The 24,099-nt window shown below is 40.5% G+C and overlaps 1 pseudogene across 1 annotated transcript; it reads right to left on the bottom strand.

Moving 5' to 3' along the window:
* Window positions 1-372: 372 nt before the first annotated feature.
* On the bottom strand, window positions 373-5,231 carry LOC308686299 (annotated as a pseudogene). Its single transcript has 7 exons — window positions 5,195-5,231; window positions 3,230-3,381; window positions 1,717-1,845; window positions 1,518-1,611; window positions 1,335-1,358; window positions 1,146-1,207; window positions 373-472 (listed from the first exon to the last, which is right to left on the bottom strand). The product of its transcript is annotated as an uncharacterized misc_RNA (transcript).
* Window positions 5,232-24,099: the final 18,868 nt, after the last annotated feature.

Below are 24,099 nucleotides of genomic sequence, written 5' to 3' on the forward strand. Positions count from 1 at the left end.
GCTTGTCTGTTTGGGATTCTGTAGCATTCCTGCCAACTTTTCACCATTGTCAACATCATTCCAACAAAATGTTTTCATTGGTCCACACTCAACTCAATGGTGTTGTTTCCCAAAGATTGACAACTGATGACTTTGACAGATTTGGTGATGTTTTTTAAATTCTTTAGTGTATTCTTAAAAACTATGCTTTACCTCGAACCTCATGCTCAAAACGTGCACTTACGGTCCAATTTTCGAACACAGGCTGGATAATGCACCATAATGTGTGGTCTGCAGGAAGGTAAAGTTGACCAGGGCTTCCGCGTAGGACAAGTTGAAGAAATAGTGAACTTTCAAAAGTTCAAAGGCACTCAAGAAGTTGTCATAAAAGACTTAAAAGTGGTTGATCCTGCCCTTTGATCCTTCCTGATCCAAGTAGAAATGGTTGGTGGCCCTCCCTCACACTGAGATGGCCTTCAATACTGGTGCAGGACTGAAAAAAAAAAATATTAAACAAGAAAAAAAAAAATTATAAGGTGAAATGATTAATGCATTAAACCTGGTGCTCTTAACTTGATCATATTCAAAAAAAAAATGATAATAAAAATCAATAAAAAAAAAAAATAAAAAACTATATGACAAACCTTAACCCAATATGTGCCTGACAAAACCAGTTGGTATCATGCTTTGTGTATTACAGTGAAAGGATAATGTCATAAAAAGGAATCCCTTATTCAACAAACCTGTTTTAGATCTTCACCTCATTATGTAAGAGCTCCATTAACTAAAATAAAGGGTTAGTTCACCCAAAAATGAAAATCCTGTCATTTACACACACTTAGGTTGTACCAAACCTGTATAAACAGGCCGCTTTGGGAAGCCATTGACTTCCATAGTAGGAAAGAAAATACTAATAGAGTCAATGGCTGCCCAAAGTGGCCCGTTTACAAACTTTCTTTAAAATACCTTCCTTTGTGTTCAGCAGTACAAAGCGAGGGTGAAATTTTTGAGTAAACTATCCTTAAGTGTGTCAGGTCAGAGAGACAAAATGTGCAGAGGGTTCAGTCCCAATGACCATGAATGAAAACCACTGCATTTTAGGGTTTATAACCCAAATCTTTATTTAAATATTCACAATGACTTTGCAACAGTAATGTGAGTTTTACCTTATGGAAATGCACAAGTCTATCAATAGCCTCTGTTGGACTGATCTTAGTTGTCTTCCTCCCTGGAGGCGGCGGCAGGAGATGCAACAGCAGCAGGACAGATGAGTGAAATGGGACAGCGACTCCAAGCAAACACGTTTTGGGATCTTCCTCGAACAAGTTAAGGCACCAGGAGATGAACCCTGTTACCTTTTCCGGATCGTAGAAATGCTCCTGTGAAAAAGATGAGAACACTTTTTGCAAAATCTGAATAGTCATTACATTACATAAATAGATAATAGAAACTGTTATTACATGTCACAAAAAAAGGAGCATATAACTTCATGTCAAACATGATTGCCTTTCAAATACACCTATACAAAAGATTCTTACATAGCCCTTTGTTGAAAACGGGTCTCTCAGGCTAGGAAAGAGAGAAATAATGGCCAAAGCATAAGTTTCCCGCTGTTTGCGGGTGGGGATCCTCCTGCAATATAAAAAAATATATATGGCTAATGGTAACTTAACTTTGTTGTCTACATCAATTGACACATCTGTGTGTATTTCTTGAATCTGTGCATTGAAGTCTTACCCATGTATCTCTGTCATGTGACAATCAACAATATTAACAAGCTGACATCTGGTGCGATGCTTTAAAGTTTTTGTTGTCTGGTATTCGTCAAGCACTTCCTCACCACCAGATTTTTTTTTCCCAGTGCATCTTGGACATCATATTGATTAAAGTCGACATGAAATCAAATTTGACAAATCTTCTTTTTATATGTAATATTGTAGTGTTTATTATAAATGATTTATCTGTGCACTTCATTATTTTTTTAAAATTAATGTACCCTTATAATCTTTAATCAAATACATTACCCTTCCCTCCCCCCTCGAAACGACCTCTCTTCTCTTTCGGTCACGTGCCATGGCGAAAGGGTGCGGCCAGAGCTGATGAGGGTGCGGCTAGAGCTGATGAGGGTGCCGCTATCGAGATGCTCTCGAGGGTGAACTTGACTGATAACAGAGAATGTCTAATAAGGATGATGACTTGACTCATCTTGGTTCACGGGAATAATAAAATAAAATAAAAAAATCCTTCATGGGAGGGTAAAGGCCATTGCACACTCCGAAATTCGCGTCCGAAATTTTCGCACGTTAAAAAAAAAAATCGACCTCACGTTATGTCAATCACGCTTGCACACGTCTACGAAACTTTCGTAATAAAAAAATTCGGATCGGGTTCGATTTTCTGCGTTTTTCGCATCCACAGCCAGTATTTTGAGAGGGGTTTTTTGACAATTCAGAGCCATGTACCGTACAAGCGAACGACAAAATCCAGCTGTTCTGTCTGCCCAGCGCGTGTGTGTGTCCATACTGCCTGTCTCTGTTCAGGATCGATTAGTTCACGGAAATTGGTGGTCTTCTTTTTAATATGTGGCTCCAGTATCGCTAGCAAAGCATCAAACTGTTCCACTGACATTCTGATGTATTTTGAATCGCTCGGGATAATTTCGCAACTCCTTGATAAGGAGGTGAAATAAACTCTGCTTCCTCTCGGCGCAATCTCAGGATTGGATGGACCCAATATTTCCTCTTTCTTTTTCTATTTAAGAAGAAAGAGGGCAACAAAACCATCCTCACTGCTTGACGAATCCATTTAGTATTTTTTGCGTTTTTTTACGCAAAGGTTTAATAAATACGCATCGGACTCAGTGTGCAAGGTTTCTGTGCGTGACGAATTTTGAGGCTGACGAACACGAAAAAACGCATACGAAAATTTCGGACTCAGTGTGCAATGGCCTTAACTGTGGGGAGAAATCCTCCACAACTGAATGTAAACTGGCATTCAAATCTGCCTCCATTTTGTTTGCAACGCCCAACCTCCAACGATCCAATCAATTCCCGAAGGACGAAATCAAGCCCCGCCCTACATTTTTTTCTAATTTCAGAAGCCGTTTCACTCGGATATACGTCACAATAAGGAAAAAATGACAATCTCAACTTCCGTTTCATGCCGACTTTAAACATGACCACTATACAGATGAACACATGAAGACTACTAAAATGGTGAAATAATTATTATATGGACAATGCATACATACCCGTTTTGCCTTTACAGCGTCTATGTTAAAACTGTTGCTGACCATTGCTGTTTGATTTTGCACTGCTCTCTTGGTCTCCTCATGGTCAGTTGAAGAGTGTGAAAGAGTGTCATTGCATGTGCTGGGGGTTGAAGATCTTGTGGATGAAAACTCTTGACAGAGAAAAGCAAAACATCATTTTAATGTTTTCTCTAAAGGCATTCAATCAAACACGGCTTTGTCTAAATGTTTTTTTACTTCTGAAGCAAGAATTTTCCATCACAAATCAAAAAGGGTTAGTTTAACAAAATTAAAAATTATGTCATTAATCATCCTCATTACTTCTAAACCCATAACACCTCCATTCATCTTCGGAAAGACAGATTGAGATATCTTGATGAAATCAGAGCTTTCTGAACCATTCATAGGCAGCAACATCATTGCAACTTCAAGGCCTAGTGCTGCGCTGTCCTTTACTATGTGGATAGCGACTATTTTAACGATGCATTTACTACCTTTCTTGGCCTTGATGGTGGTTATTACGTTGCTGCCCATGGATGGTTCAGAAAGCTCTTGGATTTAATCAAAAATGTCTTAATTTGTGTTCTGAAGATTAACGAAGGTCTTACGGGTTTGGAATGACATGAGGGTGAGTAATTACTGACATTTTCATTTTTGGGTGAACTAACACTTTAAAATAAAATAGTAAAAATAAGGATACACCCTTGTAAGTTCTCATTCTGCTATATTTAGCTGCAGTTTACACTGTTAACCAGATCCTTTTGTCACCTTTTCATCACTGGATCTCAAAAACTTCAGTTCTCTGTTTTGGATATTAACCCAAACAAATCTGTGACAATATTCAATAAACTGCTAAAAACTCATAAGTGAGCACTTAATTGTATCCTGCTAATGTTGTAGCCTGGACTATTTTAGACAATGTTTGCATTATTAGCACTTCTCATGTTATTGCCGCCCCATGATGAATCCCTTGTTGTATTAGCATCTGCTAAAGGTGAATGTGTATCTGACCAAAATTATGTTGTCCCCAGGATTATTGCACTGGAATCCTTGAAAGTATGTCTCAAGTGTTATTATAGACTTAACCTCAGACAAACCAGCAGAAATATTTTCTTCTGTTGGTCAAGAAAGATGCAGATTATGACGTTGTTAATATTAAAGCAGTTCAAGCGAGCCGCTTTTGTAAGAAGCTCCATTTGTCACCCCACAAATGTTACATTAAAGTGAATTCACGGCAAATTCATTCGTATCTACTATCATGTAATTGTATATGATTGCAGACGAAGCGTGCACGTCAAACACGTCTCACATGAAGAGCAAACAGTCATATGCTGGAGATTCTTGAGCAAAATGCTTCTTGCTTGATTATCTGATAATTTACCGTTGCCTTTTATCTTGCAGACAAGAGTAATCCCTATACTTAGTATAGTATATAGCTATAATGTTAAGTTACTTCCTATAACATTCGAAGCTGAGTGTTCAAGGTCAACGTAAAAAAATAAATAAATAAAGGTTTGCGCGTCAGTCAGAGATTATTTGTGGCACAGTTATATGCACAGTTATACTATAATACTGGAGATAAAAATGCATTACAGTGCCTTATTTGGCAGCACAAATAACGTGATCCCCAAGAAGGGGAATGTGGATGCTACGTACATTTGCGTGAATTTAACAGTTACGTTAAACAAATCACAGAAATAACCCTGTTATCTATCCCTGACTCTAAAATATAACAAAACTTAAGCTTAAAACAGCTAACTAACATAAACTATGCAACTCTTACCTCGGTTTGCCAGCGAACTATCAAAATGGCCTCGAGATCCAATCGGTGGTCTGTCATGTTATCTGAAAGGAAATAATGTTAGCACTCAGGCAATGTTGAAAAATATTATTCTGAATGGTGAGAAATGTAAACTAAACATGAAAATTGGTAAACAAAAATTAGCTGGTTATAAACTATTATACCTGTTTGAACACTCCTCTCCTCGTGGTCATCCGCCATTAATCAAAAAGGAAATAAAGTGCAAGGACCGGAAATTGGATTAACTCATCACCAGTGTAAATTATGTCAACTCACTGTAATGACGCTGACTCTGACCACTGATTTACTCTGCAAGTGTTGATGCCATTCAAATCAACACTTTTTAACTCTGATAAATTAACACCATAAAAACAACTCTAAACTACACTGGATATTTTGCTGTGTAGGGTTAATGGTGTTTTATCATCAAAAGCCCTTACCTCCACAGGCTCTCCCCAGGGCTGTGTTCTTTCACCATTGCTTTTTATTTTATATACAAATGACTGTAGGAGTAAGTATGAGAATAGGCACTGTGTGAAATATGCAGATGACACTGCATGACACTGATATAGTGAGCCTTTTGAATAATGATAATGATGAGGATGGGCATGACCCTGAAGCTGATGATTTTATTGCGTGGTGTGAAAACCTCTATCTGTCTATCAACGTTTCAAAGACAAAGGACGTTGTGGTCTCCTGCAAGCTCAGGTGTGAATGCAGGGATGTTTATGACCATTCGCTTGAGGTCTATGAGTGTCACTTCATGTGCCGTTTCAGGGTTTGTCTGAATTAATCCTTTTCCTCCTGCGGCTGCAGAGGCTCTCAGGAAGCTGGCGGAAGTTTTAAGCCGAGGGTTTGGTTCCTCCCCCCTTTGTGCAGGGCTGGGGAAGCTTACACGGCTGATGTGAAGTTCAGCAGTGTACATCTTTCTTGTGGGGTCCATTTGCAGTTGGTTGGACTGTTTGGTTGACATGCTTCGTGAAGCTCTGGAACCAGTGTGAATCATTTGTCTCAAATCAGTGATTCGTAGTGTGTATCAAACTGCTAAAGTCACGTGATTTCAGTAAACGGGGCTTCATTACGTGTCATAGCTGTTTCGAAATTATTTGAAATTTCAATGGTTCATCTCTAGGTCTCATGAACCAGTGTATATCTGATTTGTATGTGATCTTGTATCACTTTATAGATTTGTACACATTTAATGACACATTTGATAAAGGGAAGAGGTGTATTTAAGTCTCTTATTGGTCTGGTTGACCAAGCTTTCATAAAATGAGCCCTACAGGTTTCTAAGATATCATGCCTTGAAAGACACCTCATATTAAAAGGTATCAGAAGGTTCGTGGATTGCCATTCCTTGATTACACCTTTGATAAAACCTTTGCGATTGGTTTGTAAAAGGTGTTGCATTGAGTTGAGTTTTCGCTACACTTACACTGTTCTGACCAGCAGGGGTCACCAGCTTCAAAACAATTAATCATTTGTGACGCAGTTGATTCCTTTGATTCAAAGCCTAGAGGAGCTTTGTCTCTGCCATCACTAGTTCAAATCACTATCCATTCGTCTCAAGTCTATAGTCTTTGGTTTAAAGGTTACACTTTATGCTCACGCGTGGCTAAGTTTTAGCCAGGCGCTAACAGCTATCAGTTGAGATAAAGGGCTTTAACTTGTATGCATGTAGGTTGCTAGGGAGCTAGCTTTGGCTACACGCAATCACTTGTTTACACAAGGGTCTGTGAAGTTGGTGTTGTTTTCCAGATTATCAGAAGTGCCTGCTCGCATTTCCCGGTGTCATGTGTTGTTAAGAGAGCAATGCCAACCAACAACACAACTCGAACGGAGTAGCGCTTGGGTTGTGCTGAAAGCATGCATTGAGTCTTCAGCGCAGTCAGTCATGATGTTGCATGCAACTCTTTCACAAATCAAAACAGCACATTCACTTCACAGACAATGGCGAATTACTAGTTAGCTAGGCTAGAATTTACACCACTAATTTGATGCAATTGTTTCATATGAGTGGTTCAGCAGGTTTAATATGAATACTATGACATAACGAATAATAAGGCCTTAATTGGTGACTGAGGAGCATCGCTCAGATCACCTTCAAAAATGCTGAAAATGGGGATTTCTTTACCCACAATCAGATTAATTTGTTCTGGTACCATTTATACGTGCTGCTAATCTTCGTCAGAGAAGGCTTATGCTCGATTTAGAACTGAAATTAGGATTTCTTCGCTAATATTAGGAGTTTCTTATTGTACGATTTAAACATGCATTATAGCATTGAGAAACTTTCTGCCGCTGATCGATTGCTCCTGTCTGCCTCGCTGCCTGCTGTGAGTGTGTTTGTTTGCTTCGGTGCTGTAAGCTCCGTCTTAGCCTTTTATTTCTTTGTTTTGAACCATCATTTACTACCATTTCTAGTTGTTTATACTACTACATTTTACCCAACATCTCAGATTAATCTGACATCGCTAGCTTCTGTTATTAGTACTACTAGCACAAAACGCTAGTAATTCGCTAGCCTGTTAACGCGCCACCCGTGCGCTCAGCTATTTTTATTTATTTATTTTTCTCTCGCGCGTCCGCGCCTTTGAGTTCATAAAAGCTCAGGTGAGTAAGAATCACTCAACAAACACGGTGAGTAATGTCTTGTCCTGTTATTGTCACCTGCACTTCATGTCACATGTTTAGCATAGACTTCTCTATCAGCAATATAGGATTTATATGTGATAAATGTAAGGAGACAGTTAGGTTGACAGAGAAGATTTCAGAATTAGAAACACGCATCCAAACTTTAATTGAGGATAGTAAGAGTGCTAGTGCTTTAGATGTTTTGGATGCGCATAGCATAGTGAACACTTTACATGAGTCGGTTCTGGCTGAAGTAGAGCCTGTGCAGCCGGGCAAATGGGTGACAGTGAGGGATCGCTCTAGTCGCAGATCTAAAAACCACTCTTCCGTTCCGATTACCATAACAAATCGATTTGCCCCGCTCAGTGAAACACCCACTGAGAATGATTGTGCCCTAGTTATTGGCGATTCTATTACACGGAACATGAAAATAGAGACACCAACCACCATAGTCACATGTTTGCCGGGAGCCAGAGCGCCTGACATCAAAGCAAATTTAAAAGTGCTGGCTAATGCTAATCGTAAATTCTCTAAGATCATTATTCATGTCGGCACTAATGATGTTCGACTCCGCCAGTCGGAGATCACCAAAATTAATATTAAAGAGGTGTGTGAACTTGCAAGTACGATGTCAAGGACTGTAATTTGCTCTGGCCCCCTTCCTGTTCGCAGGAGTGATGAGATAGTTAGGACACAAGTGGTGTCCGCTTAATAATATAGAATTCATAGACAATTGGAAAAGATTTTGGGGCAAACCTGACCTGTTGAAAATCACATAGAGCCTCACATCACATCACATAGAGCCTCTTTCACCTAGCTATCATCATATAGAGACTGTGTCTGTTCCCCGAACTTGGAAATCCAAAAAACGTTTAAACCCATCTAAGGTTAAAAATTTAATTGATGTTCAACAAATAAAAAACAGCTATAATACAGATGAGCAAATGCTAAAGCTTGGGTTGCTGAATATTCGATCGCTTACTTCAAAAGCACTCGTTGTTAATGATATGATTTCAGATAATAACCTAGATGTGCTGTGTTTGACAGAAACCTGGCTAAAACCAAACGATTACATTACTTTAAATGAATCAACCCCGCAAGATTACTGTTATAAACATGAGCCTCGTCTGAAACGCAAAGGGGGTGGTGTTGCTGTAATTTATAGTAATAATTTCAAAACCACTAAGAAATCAAGTTTTAAATATAATTCTTTTGAAGCATTGGTGCTTAATGTAAAAATATATAGTGTAAACGATAAATCACGTTTGAGATTTGTGCTGGCTACTGTATACAGGCCACCAGGGCACCATACAGACTTTATCAAAGAATTTGCGGACTTTCTATCAGAATTAATATTGACTGCAGATAAAGTACTAATTGTTGGTGATTTTAATATACACATCGATAATGAAAAAGATGCATTGGGATTGGCATTTAAAGACATTGTAAATTCAATTGGAGTTAGACAACACGTGTCAGGACCTACTCATCGTCGTAATCATACTCTAGATCTAATATTATCACATGGAATAGATGTTGATGCCGTTGAAATTCTGCAGCAGAGCGATGACATCTCAGATCATTACCTAGTCTCGTGTAATTTGCATTTAGCCAAGGCTGCAAAGCCGACTCTGTGTTTCAAATATGTGAGACCTATCACTTCTGCTACTAAAGATTGCTTTATTAATAATCTTCCTGATCAGTTTCATCATCTCAGCATCCCAGATAGCTTAGAAGAACTCGATATTACAACAGAAACGTTTAACTCTCTCTTTTCCAGCACTTTAGACACAGTTGCTCCGTTGCGCTTAAAGAAGATTAAAGAAAATAGTCCAACGCCGTGGTACAATGAGCACACTCGGGCCCTTAAGAGAGACAGAAAAATGGAGCGCAACTGGAAGAAAACAAAACTAGAGGTATTTCGCATTTCATGGAAGGAGAGCTCAATTACTTACAGAGAGGCTTTAAAAGCTGCTAGATCTGCTTATTTTTCAACCCTATTAGAAGAAAATAAACATAATCCTAGGTATTTATTTGAAACGTTGGCTAAACTAACGAAAAATAAAGCTTCAAACCCAGAAGTTTCCAAGCAACACAGCAGTAATGATTTTATGAACTTCTTCACTTATAAGATTGATAATATCAGGGAGAAGATTATAACTATGCAACCGTCTACTACAGTATCGCATCAGGCAGTGCATTGTAGTCTCCCTGAGGAAAAATGTGATTCATTCGTTGCTATAGGAGAGGAAGAATTTACTAAACTCGTTAAATCATCTAAATCGACAACATGTATGTTAGACCCTATACCGACAAAGCTACTGAAAGAGATGCTTCCTAAGGTCATAGATCCTCTTCTTAATATCATTAATTCATCTTTGTCTCTAGGATACGTACCAAAAACCTTTAAGCTGGCTATGATTAAACCGCTTGTTAAAAAAACGCAACTTGATCCAACAGAATTAGTCAATTACAGGCCGATCTCGAATCTACCTTTTCTGTCAAAGATATTAGAAAAGGCAGTATCCTCACAACTGTGTTCCTTTCTTGAAAGAAATGATATCTACGAAGATTTCCAGTCCGGATTTAGACCGTACCATAGTACCGAGACAGCTCTCGTTAGAGTCACAAATTATTTGCTCTTATCATCCGATCGTGGTTGTATCTCTCTATTAGTGTTACTCGATCTTAGTGCTGCATTTGACACCATTGACCACAACGTTCTTTTAAATAGATTAGAACATTATGTTGGCATTACGGGAAATGCACTAGCATGGTTTAAATCATACTTATCTGACCGTTATCAGTTTGTATTAGTAAATGATGAGATGTCTCATCGATCACAAGTTCAGTATGGCGTACCACAAGGCTCAGTACTAGGACCGCTGCTGTTCACTCTGTACATGCTACCATTAGGAGATATCATTAGGAAACATGGAATTAGCTTTCACTGTTATGCTGACGATGCTCAGCTGTATATTTCTTCAAAACCTAACGAAACTTACCAATTCACAAAATTAACGGAATGCATAGCTGATATAAAAAAATTGGATGACTCGTAATTTCCTACTTCTAAATTCTGAAAAAACAGTTTCTAATTGTTGGACAAAAAACTTCCTCACGTAATAACCTAGAATACTGTCTAACACTCGATGGCTGCTCTGTTAAGTCTTCGTCGTCGGTTAGGAACCTGGGTGTGCTCTTTGATACCAATCTTTCATTTGAAAGTCACGTGTCTAGTATCTGTAAAACTGCATTTTTCCATCTTAAAAATATATCTAAATTACGCCATATGCTCTCATTGACAAATGCGGAACAATTAGTTCATGCGTTCATGACCTCAAGGCTAGATTATTGTAATGCTCTACTGGGTGGTTGCCCTGCACGCTTAATAAACAAACTACAGTTGGTTCAAAACGCAGCAGCTCGAGTTCTTACTAGAACCAGGAAGTATGACCATATTAGCCCAGTTCTTTCAAAACTGCATTGGCTCCCTATTAAACATCGCATAAATTTTAAAATATTGCTGATCACATACAAAGCACTAAATGGTTTAGCTCCGCAGTACTTGAGCGAGCTCTTAACGCATTATAGTCCGTCACGTCTATTGCAATCTCAAAATTCCGGCCAGTTACTAATACCTAGAATATCAAAATCGACTGCTGGCGGTAGATCCTTTTCCTATTTAGCACCAAAACTCTGGAGCAGTCTTCCTACCATTGTCCGGCAAGCAGACACACTCTGCCAGTTCAAAGCCAGATTAAAGACACATCTCTTTGACCTAGCATTCACATAATACATTATAGACTTCTATAATTGAATGTTAGGCTGCATAGATTAGGTCAGCCGGAACCGGGAACACTTCCCATAAATCCTGATGTACTCGTTACATCATGAGAAGAATGGCATCTACGCTAATTTTAGTGTCTGTGTTTATCCCGAGGTTTTCCTGCAGCCTGCCGGATCCAGGCCGTATCCAGATCTGACGAAGGACCTTCGCCTGGACTAGTCTCTCCCTATGGAGGACCCCTCTACCACTATACAGATAAGGCGTTGTCGGGAAAATTGGTTTCACGTTCCTACCCCAAAGCAACAAAATAAAACAAAATTCTTTATCAAAGTTTATAAGGAAAGACAAGTACTTTGTTTAGGCTTGGCTTGTAGGGAATTCCAAACCTGCGTATTTTCAAACGCACATAACTATAGAACCCATTCTAAATGCGCATGGGAACGCCATCAGCGTTTCTCACAGGTTCGCGTTTAAAGTCTGTGTAGAGGGAATGGTGTCGTCTTAGCGGCCCCTAATTTAATAACAAATGATCGTTGCGACGGAAGCAAATCAATCAAAACTAACTTTAGATGGAAAATAACTCTGCTATAAAGCCAAAACAATCTCTGTTACCTTAAATTATACGCTTATCTTTGTAAAGCTGCTTTGAAACAATCTACATTGTTAAAAGCGCTATATAAATGAAGATGACTTGACTTGACTTGACTTGCCATTCGTTATCAGAAACTTGTACGTGCATGTATTCAATGTTAATAAAAACTTTACTACAACACATGATTGATTACTGTCTGCTTGCATTCAATATTTTAAACGATTGCCCGCATCCTCCACCAATTATGTAGCAAATTAGGTCGAAAGAAATATTAATAATCAATCCTAACTTGTTATAATTGATTATGAATATTTGGATCAGCAAATTGAATTAACTTAATGTAGTAAAATTAATATTACAATCAACCCACCTGTTCGTCCCATGAACACTCAGCGTTAATTGTTTAGGTGGGGTTACATTAACCATTGGTTGTATAATAAAATACATACTGTAGTACCAAAGACATAATAGTATACAAGCAGTGTTGTGCAAGTTACTTCCAAACTGTAATACATTATAGATTACTTGTTACTGTTATTTAAAAATAATTCTTTACCTTACAATATTACTGTCTCAGAATTTTAATGCGTTACATTACTCCTGTATTACTTTTGAGTTACTTTCACCAAAATAACTACAGAAGTAGAACTTAACATTCTAAAATGACTAGGGCTGTGTTTCCCAATAACGTTGTCTCTTAGCACGCTACGAAGACACTAAAGGTATACCATTTCTTGGCGTGTTCCCCGAACCATACCTTAGGAAGCTGCTTACGATATACCTTCTTACATGCGACGCTGCCCGTGGCGATGGTGCTGAATTGGTTAATATCAATGGCTCGAGAATCAATTATTCTCTCATGCAGGGGCTGCTTCACTGCGTTATGTGAGAAAGCGGTGTTCTTTATAAAAGAAGCACTTCAGAAATAGTTGAAATTGCATTTATTAGGACTCAAGGGATATAATAAAAAATAATCCAAACTATAATAGCCTAGCCTACATATTTTAAAACTGTATATCATATATTGCTGCCATAATAACCATTTAAAAATTGAATGTGCTTTCTTCGCTGAGGTGGAGCTGCGATGGAATATTGTTCTTGTAAATACTTTCCAGAATTTCAGTAATAAAAGTGTACATCTTACGTACAGTGCTCAGCAGTGATCAAAAAGGATTTAAACAGTGAATTTTGAATCCCTTCTTGTAAACTCAGAGATGTGGATTCAGGCGGCAATCAAATTACTACACGACCTGTTTGTCAAAAAACAGTAGGTAGGCTAATTTGGCCAGGGATTTTTACGCGGGTTGGGTGAGAAAAAACACTAACATTATGGATTCGGACGGCAATAAAATCACCGACTTACCCCTGTAAATGTTTAAAATACCGGACGAGCCCATGAGAAACAATATTAGCGTCTGAATAGGACTTAACTGACAGTATGCTTTCACTGGCCTTTGAAAGCGCTCCGCAGACAGTGCCGTCTTTTAGAAACAACTATTCACTGTATCGCTGCCATAGTTTGAGCAAACTACCCACCACAATCATTCCCTTTAAATAGACTATTAAGCCTTTAATGGTTTGCCAGCTGATGTACCTTTGGATAATATAATTAAAAATCTAACAACAATCATTGTAATGCCAATTTTATTCTTTGCATGAAAACACTTGAATTAGCCTAATTGCATATGTAACGATATGCGATATGAAACTGAAATCGCGACACTCAGATCCACGAACCTGTGTCACGGTGTGAGAAGGCAGAATCGCGCCACACTTACAACTCCCAGAGTTATCCTTCCCGTCCTGGGGTGTGTTTCCCGTACAACTATATAGCTCGCTGCTTAACTACCATAGTACGATGCATCGTTGGAGAAATCAACTAGCTAGTCACGACTGTTTCCCGAAACCGTATGTCACAAAGTATCATTCAACAACTTTGGTTTATGACGTCTCGCACGTGGTGGACTAATAACTTATTTTAATTAATCTGTTTGATATCGAATTAACGCTAGATTTTGTCATATAAGTTACAGACATGGCATCTGAAGACCTGCTTTATTACCAGACTCAATATTTGTCTCGTTCTTACATAGAAGAGCACGTTCGCACATGCGCAGTCTTCAAAAACGGTGCTTTAAATCTCTTGACAAACTAAAAGACGTAAATTACATTTTTATGTATTCTAAATAAATAACACGGGTTGTACTGAATGTCAGCTTGCTTATTTTGCTAAAGATAAGGATTTATTCAGTCTACATCTCATGTAAACTAGAAACTATGCTTCTAACCACAGCTCGAGAGCTGTTGTTCCAACCACACAAGTTTGCGATGCTGTTTGCGAACGTTCGTTGGAACGATGGTTTCGGGAAACACCAAATCGTTGAACTATGCTGATAACGACGGAACTTGCGACCATAGTTGGCTAACGATGCTATCGGGAAACGCACCCCTGATCCAGTGCTATCACATCTTTAAATTACTATTAGTATTATTAAGTTATTATTATAAAATACGTAGACCTACACCACAAAACTAGTTGAGGATAAATTCTTTAAAATTGGGCAATTCCAGCGTTATGGACGTGGCATTTGCAGTAAAAACTTTAAATATAAATTCTCAGAAAATGCATTTAATACCAACATATTGAAACGTCTGTTTATATATCCATAGGCTACTCCTTTAATAAAGGACAGGCATTAGAAAAATATCAGTCTACACATGCGTTTTATTTTTTAATATGAGGGAAATAGACATGCATGTATGCGTGACACAAAAAATCTTTAACTTTTAGTTGGCAAAATATTTTTTAGTAATTCTGTGAATTACACTGCGCAAACCAAAGTGACAGTTCTCCGTTAAGAACGTGACCGTTCTGAAAGCGCCACTAAAAGACTGCTTTAAAACTTTCACAGAGACCTCAAACAGAAAGCACAAAGCCTTTCTTTAAAGTGAATTTCGTTCTGTATTAATTGCATCTTTATTTTAATCAATGTTTCATCAACCAATTGCCTGGATTTAATAAATAAGAATATAGCAGAAAATAGATAATCAGGACACGGAGGCGCCGGCGCGTGAACTGCAGCTCATCTCATAAATTAACCAAAACTCAGCATATAAGGTAGCCTATTTGCCTCTCACATACCTGGGAAATATATCTATAGAAATCTTGAAATGTCTACTTTTAAACAGAACAATTCAAAATGAAAGAAAACAGACTGCTCTCTGCTTATGTAATTCTTTTGAAATGTGCATTTTCTATGAAATGCGCGTTGACTACTGTGAAGATCGCGAGTCAGAATCGTCAACTTAATCTCTGCAGCCGACATTGTCACAAAAACACTTGTTTATTAATAAACAATTAAAATGTCTCCTTGCTATATTTGACATATTCATAATCATTACTTTTGCTGGTTCTTTGTGACAGCTTTTAGGTGCTTTATTGGCAGCGCCACCCTTACATGTTACATGAACGCGTCACCACCACATCAAAAACATGATTGCGTGATGAAAACATGATGAAAAACACCACCTAAACATAGCCTAACTGCTTAGAAAGAAAACACAGAACAAATAGAGTAATGCATACGTCCATCTCGCGAATGTACAGTCTTCTTCTACCATCTTCACCCATTAGCCGCTTTTCCACTGGCCAGCGCGAGCACAGAGGCTGAAATCATGCCTCGCGGCACTCCTGTAAAACCCACCCTAAACACGCCTTCACTGGACTATGGTCACACAATACAAAGGTACACTAGCAAGAGGGAGATGAATGAAATAAATCGCTATACAAATATATCAGAAGCAGTCATTTAGTCTTTATTTACAAACTTGGACAACACACGTGGCTATTGACTGACCACGAACAGACAACTTACTGTTGAGTACAACTTACTGGCATTTTTGTCTCGCGGTCTTGCAGGGTTTTTGCGGGGGGGGGGGGGGGGGGGTTGAACAATGAAATTACTTCTTAACAATTACTTCTATAATGCATTACTCACAACACTGTACACAAGACAGTAAATCATTCACACAGTTTCCTGGGGTGCATGTTCATTTATAGATCAGTTCGTCCATAGATTGATGTAACATCTGTTTTAAGGTATTTTCTATGACCTCTGCTTTGTCCACGTGACCACATTTTTTACAGCAATAAAACAATTTCTGCGCAAACTTGATGAAAAAAACGCAAACCTTTGAGAACGCTGATGGCATGCATATGCGTATTACGTGTTTAGTCTATAGGTATGCGCGCTTGAATATAAATATATGTGTGCAGGCGTGTAGTCCTTCTTTACAAACCAACCCTCAACAAAACTACTTGTCTGGCCTTAAAATTTATAATACAGAATTTTTATCGCTTCCGCCTAGCCACATGAACCAGAATTATCCCAACAATGTTTTATAGAGGTAAAGGGAAGGGAGGGAGGCCTTCACAGGGGAGAGACTAGATGACACTTCAGGACTGCGTTGTCGTTGCGTCCAGCATCAGATCTGGATATGGCCTGTATACGGCGCACTGCGGTAAACCTCGGGATAAAAAGAGACACTAATATTAGCGTAGACACCATTCTTCTTATGATGTAACAAGTACATCAGGATTTATGGGAAGTGTTCCCGGTTCCGGCTGACCTAACCTATGCAGCCTAACATTGAATTATAAAAGTCTATAATGTGTTATGTGTATGCTATGTAGCAAATTAGCTCTATGAAATATTAATAATCAATAATAACTGGTTATGATTGATTATGAATATTTGGATTAGTTAATATAATTAATTAATCTGTCGTAAATTAATATTACAATCAATTAACCTATTTGTCCCGTGAACACTCAGGATTAATTGTTTATTAACTCTAAGAAATGTACATATCCGGGGCATGGGAAATGTCTTTCTTAATTTACAGTACTACTAAGAGCAGTAGCAAAAATCTAAATGATTAGTGACTCCAGTTATGAGCTTGAGACACAGACAACTTTACGTGTGACATGAACAAGATTTTATTAACTAAGATAACAAGAAACAAGATTTTATTAACTTTATTATCTAAACACTTAAACTACTCTAACATACACACATACATGCATACAGTTTACCAAGGGAAAAAGAGCTGAAGCAGAATACAGGAAAGCAAGAAGTTATAGTATTGTTTGAAGTTCAGCAGATCAACAGCCTTGAGCAAACCATCAGTTTAGTTCTAACACACCCTTCTTTAAAGGGGTAAGGATACTTAATGTATCAAATAATGAGACTAAGTTTGATACTTGCATGTCTCGCCCATTTGAATTAAACCGTCCTGATGCAATTTGTTGAGGCTCCAGTTGATCTTTGCTGATGTGGTCTTGATGAGAGAGAACCAGTGGTAGTCAGAGTATCTTTGGTGAATGGAAAGACAAGGCCGCAGCCTGGCACAAGCTTGGTGGGTCCTTAGAGGCTTCTAGTTCAGCATCATCTTTACGTCAGCATTTCAGAAAAAGAGTAAGAGAGAGCTAAAAGCTGATCAGTGACTTTAAAGCGTGAAGATGGCACAACCTCTGGAGGTGCAAGAGCCAATGAGAAGATTTCCCTTTGGAGGGAAATTTTACGACCCTTTGTGTTCTAGCAGGGCATTTGAATATGTACTTTCATTGGGTGTTTAAGAAAAGAATCTTTAAAATTCTTATAATACTAATGCATCACAAAGTTAGCAACGTAATGTAAATTAACAAATCGGAGACGAAGATTGGATTTTTTAGAGACCAAACATGACGCACATATAATGTTGGTTAACCATAATATGCAAAGTCTGAAACATTAACCCAATTGAGTTTACAAGAATACAAACGCCACATAAAAGGGAAAATCATGAGATGGGAAAATTAGATACATGTTTACACATTTATCAAGTGGTTATATAGAATATATATATAGGATTAACAGGGTTTTTATTTCTCTTCCTCTGCAAGAATTTAAATGAGAGTCACAGCTCTCAGGACATTCTTTTCGGTCGTAAACCCAGTCTCAGTGTGTGTCCTGTAACAAGAGTGTGTGTACTGTCCTGCCAGTGCGTTAGCTTCATTTGGGGAACATTTCACAGGCCTTATTTGGGAGAGTGAGTTTGCTGGATTATTCATTAAATAAATGAATAATTTGTGTATGTCTGATTGGTCCAGACGCTACAGCTAGGTCAAAGAGATGTGTTTTTAGTCTAGATTTGAACTGACAGAGTTGTAGTATTTGTGGAGGAATAATAACACACGCAGAGACGGAGCCGAGGTGAGTGCCGTTTACTTCGTAGCACAGTCCAATACATATAAGCCCAAGGCAAGAGTGCGCAATCTCTTTTACTGTATTTGCTCTAGTACTGATACTATCATTACCGTACACTATAAACTACTACACTTCTTTCCCCTAGATTTGAACCTATGATAAGAAGACTAAATAACTGTACTGTTATCACTATTCTCGTAAACATAATATGCAGTGATAAACTTATACCACATATACAACTTTGAACATGAATAATGTATTCATAACTCATCTCTACATGAACACTTAGAGATTCAATCTAGTTGGTGCTGTACGCTGCCTTTCTGGATAGCAGCGCTCTTGTTGCACATCCGGAGATGGACCAACAGCAACATTTTCTGGCTCTGTGCTTTCTGCTGGATCCTCACAGCCTGCTGAGTACTCCAAGAAATTATCGTCATCCACTCTGCTTGGTGAATATGAAGCTTTAGATGCCCGCAGGTGATCCACATGCACCTTGACTTGACGATGACCAACTTGTACCTCATAGGTCAGAGGTCCTCTTTGTTGCAGAATCGTCCCTGGAATCCACAGCTTCTTTGGATGTCTGAAATCTCGAACTAACACCCTCTCTCCCAGTTTAAACATCCGGAGTGGCTTTGCTCGCTTGTCATGAGCCTTTTTCTGCTGTAGCTGATGCTTGAGCACTACTTCCGACATGTCCGGCTTCAATAATGACAGGCGAGTGCGTAGTTGTCTCTTTAGAAACATTTCAGCCGGAGTGCGCTCAGTGACTGTGTGAGGAGTGTTTCTGTTTGTGAACAGGAACCGAGCAAGCCGTTGCTGGGGTGACACAGACTGTGCGTCCAGTCGAGTCCAGGCATTCTTGAATGTCTGCACAGCTCACTCAACTTCACCATTGGACGCAGGATGATAGGGTGGTGATAGAACATGGCGGACTCCATTATTCTTGAGGAACTGCTCAAACTCTGCTGATATAAATGGAGGGCCATTGTCTGACACCATCACCTTTGGCAGGCCATATGATGCAAATAGGTTTCTGAACTATCTGGACGATTGGCTGATTCTGGCACAGTCAGAGATAGAACTTATATTTCACAGAACAGTGCTTCTCAGCCATCTGGAAAGCCTGGGTCTTACGGTCAACTGGACCAAGAGCTCATTACTGCCCAGTCAGTCAGTCTCTTTTCTGGGAATAGAGCTGGACTCTGTGGCTATGACGGCCCCCTTGTCGACACAGCACGTGAGCCGTGTTCGACACCTGGCCGCATCTTTCCAGAAGAGCAGCATCGCTCCTCTGAGAACATTTCAGAGAATGCTGGGCTGTATGGCGTCAGCTGCAGCAGTGCTTCAGCTGGGCTTACTGCGTATGCGCCCACTGCAATGCTGGCTGAACGCTCGAGTGCCTCACCGAGCTTGGGCTTTTGACGTTTCAGCCCTGGGGCCCTGGTTAGCGGCCGACTGGTACCAGCGAGGAGTGACGATGGGAGCTGTCTCGTACCGAAAGGTCATCTCGACGGATGCCTCCAACTTAGGTTGGGGTGCTCTCTTCGAGGGCAGACCGGTCTTTGGCCTGTGGTCAGACCAGGAGAAATGCCTTCATATAAACTGTCTGGAGATGATAGCGGTCGAGAACGCGCTGAAGGGTTTACTCCAACACATACGGGGCCACCATGTTCTAGTCCACACGGACAACATGTCCGTGGTGTCCTACGTGAAGCACCAGGGTCGGTGTCAGATCCAGGAATCTCTGCAAACTGACAGAACGCCTTCTCGTGTGGGCTCATCATTCATTGCGCTCGCTGAGAGCCGCGCATGTACCCGGCCACAGGAATGTCGGCCCAGACATACTGTCCAGGGACAACATCCCCCCGGGAGAATGGTCCCTGCACCCTCAGACAGTCCCGTCACTGTGGCGCCTTTTCGGCAAAGCGGAAGTCAACCTTTTTGCATCAAAAGACAACGCTCATTGCCCGAGGTTCCTCTCGAAGAGCGAGGACGCGCTTGCCCAAACCTGGCCCAGCTACCTGCTGTACGTTTTCTCTCCGATCTCGCTGTTATCACAGGTAATCAAGAGGATCAGGGAAACGCGCCACCCAGTGCTCCTCATAGCCCCGTGATGGGAGAACCAAACCTAGTTCCCAGAGCTGGTGAGGCCGTCGCACGTAGCCCCATGGCCGATCCCGGTGAGGAAAGATCTTCTCTCTCAAGCCGGTGGATCGATTTGGCATTCCCATCCAGAGCGCTGGTCTCTGCATGCGTGGATAATCAACGGATACCCGTTGCCTTGCCAGAAGGTGTCGTGAACACGATCACACAGTCTAGGGGCCCTATCTTGCACCCAGCGCAATTGACTTTGTACATCGACGCATGTATCATTCCTATTTTGCACCCACGCAAAGCGCGCTTTTCCCTCCACAGAAGCACGGCGCTAAACTAAGGAATGAACTTGCGCTCCCTGGGCGGTTCTCCTTTTTCAAAAAAGGAGGCGTGTTCCGGCGCAAACGTTCCTTCATGCTATTTTGCAGGTTTAGAAAACAGTTGCGCCACTAACCAGGAAAAAATAGTTTAAAGTCAGTGGCGCGTTGCGCATGTTATTCATATGCTATTTTAAGGGTGCATGCTTGGCCATAATCAATGTAGCGTGTGCACAACACGCATACACTTTGATTCTCTCATCTACACAGAAGCAGCAGTTTTCATTTTTGCAAATCATACATTATTACGATAGATAGATAGATAGATAGATAGATAGATAGATAGATAGACAATTTATTATAAAAGCATACATCTAGCTTACACATTTACCCAAATTATCATACGCCTTTTTAACCGAAGTTAATTTGGTTGGGTTTCTCCATCCCCAACGTCCCTGACGAGAGCGTTGCTCTCCTTGGCTGTGAACCGCTCCTGGCGCGCACCTGGCAAATCCGCCGTTATGATAGGAATCCGCTTTAGAACAAGCTGATTGGTTTATTTCACGTTACGCCCAAACCACACCTATGAATAATGAAGCTACTTCAGACCAACCCATTTTAGATTTGCGCCTGGCGCAAGAGTCATTTATCCTGCCGGGAAAATAGCAACAGCGCCAAGACCCGCCCACAGTTACTTGCGCTTTGCGCTTTGACACTTGCGTTTCAGATCGTTAAAATAGGGCCCTAGAGCTCCTTCTACGAGAAGACTCTACGCATCTAAATGGTCAGTGTTCTCCAAATGGTGCGGTAAAAAGAGCCTGGACCCACGCACATGTGGGGTTTCGTGGGTGCTTTCCTTCCTTCAAGAGCTGTTGGACAAGGGCAGGTCCCCTTCCACGCTCAAATTGTATGTTGCGGCTATTGCAGCGTTCGCGGAGTCAAACAATAGGAAGGAACAAGCTCATCATCCGCTTCCTTAGAGGAGCCAGGAGGATGAATCCCCGCAGCTGCCTTCGGTTCCGATTTGGGATCTTTCTTTGGTCCTAGAGGCCCTGAAAGTGTATCCCTTTGAACCGTTAGAATCCGTGGACCTAAAGTACCTCTCGCTCAAAACCGTTTTTCTGATGGCTCTGTCATCTGTTAGCCCCGCATGTCTTGAGTTTGGACCAAATGACTCTAAAGTTATCCTCATGGTTACGTCCCCAAAGCTATTGGCACTCTCTTTACAGTGCAGATCATCTCCCTATCGGCTCTGCCAGCATCCGATAGCGAGGGCAGTGATAACCTCCTATGCCCCGTCAGGGCGCTGAGAGTTTACATCACGCGCTCCGCCTGAGCAACTCTTTGTTTCATTTGGTGGCCGCACCAAGGGTCTCGCCGCCTCGAAACATAGCCTGTCCAGATGGATAGTGGACGCTATCGCAGCAGCTTATGCGTCCAAAGACCTGCAGTGCCCTATGGGCATCAGGGCCCATTCCACTAGAGGCATGGCTTCGTCGTGGGCTTGGTCCAGCGGGATTTCTATTCACGACATTTGTATGGTGGCAGGCTGGGCCTCCCCCTCTACATTCGTTAGGTTTTATAACCTGTAAGTTCCCGTCTTGCAGGCTAAACTTTTATCAGTCTAGGTGATGTGTATGTTCTGCCCAGTTGTTCATGTGCAGGCTACTCTCACGTGACTACTAGCTCTTCTGGTTGAGCTGCACAAAGGGGTGATATTCTCTATACATAGACCAGCGGAGCCGCTCTGTATTTCCCTATGATGTGCTTATGTACTTGTGCCGGCCCGCGTTGCTGGCCACCTGTTCTCCACACGTTTATACATAGACCGGCGGAGCCGCTCTGTATTCCTATGAAGTGATTATTACATGTGCTGGCCCGCGTTGCTGGCCGTCTGTTTCCCACATTTTTTGTGTTCCCCGGGCTTTCCCTGGGACTCATGCAGTGGATGCTCGGCGCGCACGGCGTTGACAAGGGGTTCCCGTAGCGTAAGCAACTTACGCAATACGAGAGAACCTCTCATAAGAGAACGTACTCGGTTACCTAACGTAACCTCGGTTCTCTCTAGAAGAGGGAACGAGTATTGCATAACCTGTCGTGCTCGCGCCACGAGCTTATTCGCTTCAGTCAATGAAAACCAGAGTTCAGCCTGTTGAGCCCTTCCTTATATACGCTAAGCCACACCCATTCTGGCAGGCTATGACGCGTGGAGGGCGCGAAGCGTGGGCGTGACATCACGCAGGGCTCACCGGTAGGCTGCTGCAGTTGCCGCAGGACAGCCAATGAGCACGCTTATGCAGCCTGCTATGGTCTGCTGGCTGCTGCACTGCGTTGACAATAAATACAAAATTTGGCTTCAGATCTCGAGAAAAGATGACTTTACCCATAGCGTAAGAAACTTACGCAATACGAGAGAACCTCTTCTAGAGAGAACTGAGGTTACGTTAGGTAACCGAGTACGTTTTATTTAATATCTTTTCTTGCTGAATTTTAATTTAGTTTGAATTTAATGTGCAATTACACGTTAGAAAATAGCCTATTAAATTGATGCCCAGCTTCACAGACAAGGCTTGTCCTAGACTAAAATGCATGTTTGAGCTGTTTTAAATGAGAGCAACTTGCACTGACGTATCTTAAAATATGTCAGTGCCATTGTTTTGTCACAAGATGCACACCAGTAATGTTTTTTTTCTGGGACGTGTTTATAAAAGCTACTTAAATGCCCTAAGTGAACTAAGGCCTAATCCTGGCTTATTCTAAGGTCTGTCTGTGAAACCGGGCCTAAACGTCTAAAAGGGATGTTGATATTGTTGGTTTATTTACACAGGTCTCAGTTCTGGATGGATCTTCTGAATGACTTGAAAGAGAGGCAACTCTTTAATGGCAGTCACGAGCACATATGCTTGGTGCGTTTTGTGTTTTTAAGTGTGCTACAGATGGACCGTAATGAATACAAAGAAATTTGGAACACTCATACCATTAGGGCAGTTAAACAGTCTCGCTGTCCTTCTGGTAAACCAGATGCAATGTACGCTCTTCCACACAGGTCAGTATATGACTATATTAAATATTTAGCTTATTTGCATTTTTGTAATGGAATTGTTAAAATTATATTTAACACACAACTTCAAACTCACCATAATGTTGTTCCAAACCCATATGGCTTACTTCCATATAACAAAAAAAGAGATATATATATATATATATATACAGTATATATATATATATACATATATATATATATATATATATATATATATATATATATATATATATATATATATCACAATGTTAGTCTCACTCACCGTTTACTTTCATTCAGTGTTATTTTGTAAAATTAAACTGAAAGGAGATTGTGGCTAATTGTTAACTGTAACAGTGGTTCCCA

This window comes from Scardinius erythrophthalmus (assembly GCF_964197995.2).
Source record: "Scardinius erythrophthalmus genome assembly, contig: HAP1_SCAFFOLD_103, whole genome shotgun sequence".
Lineage (NCBI taxonomy): Eukaryota > Metazoa > Chordata > Actinopteri > Cypriniformes > Leuciscidae > Scardinius > Scardinius erythrophthalmus.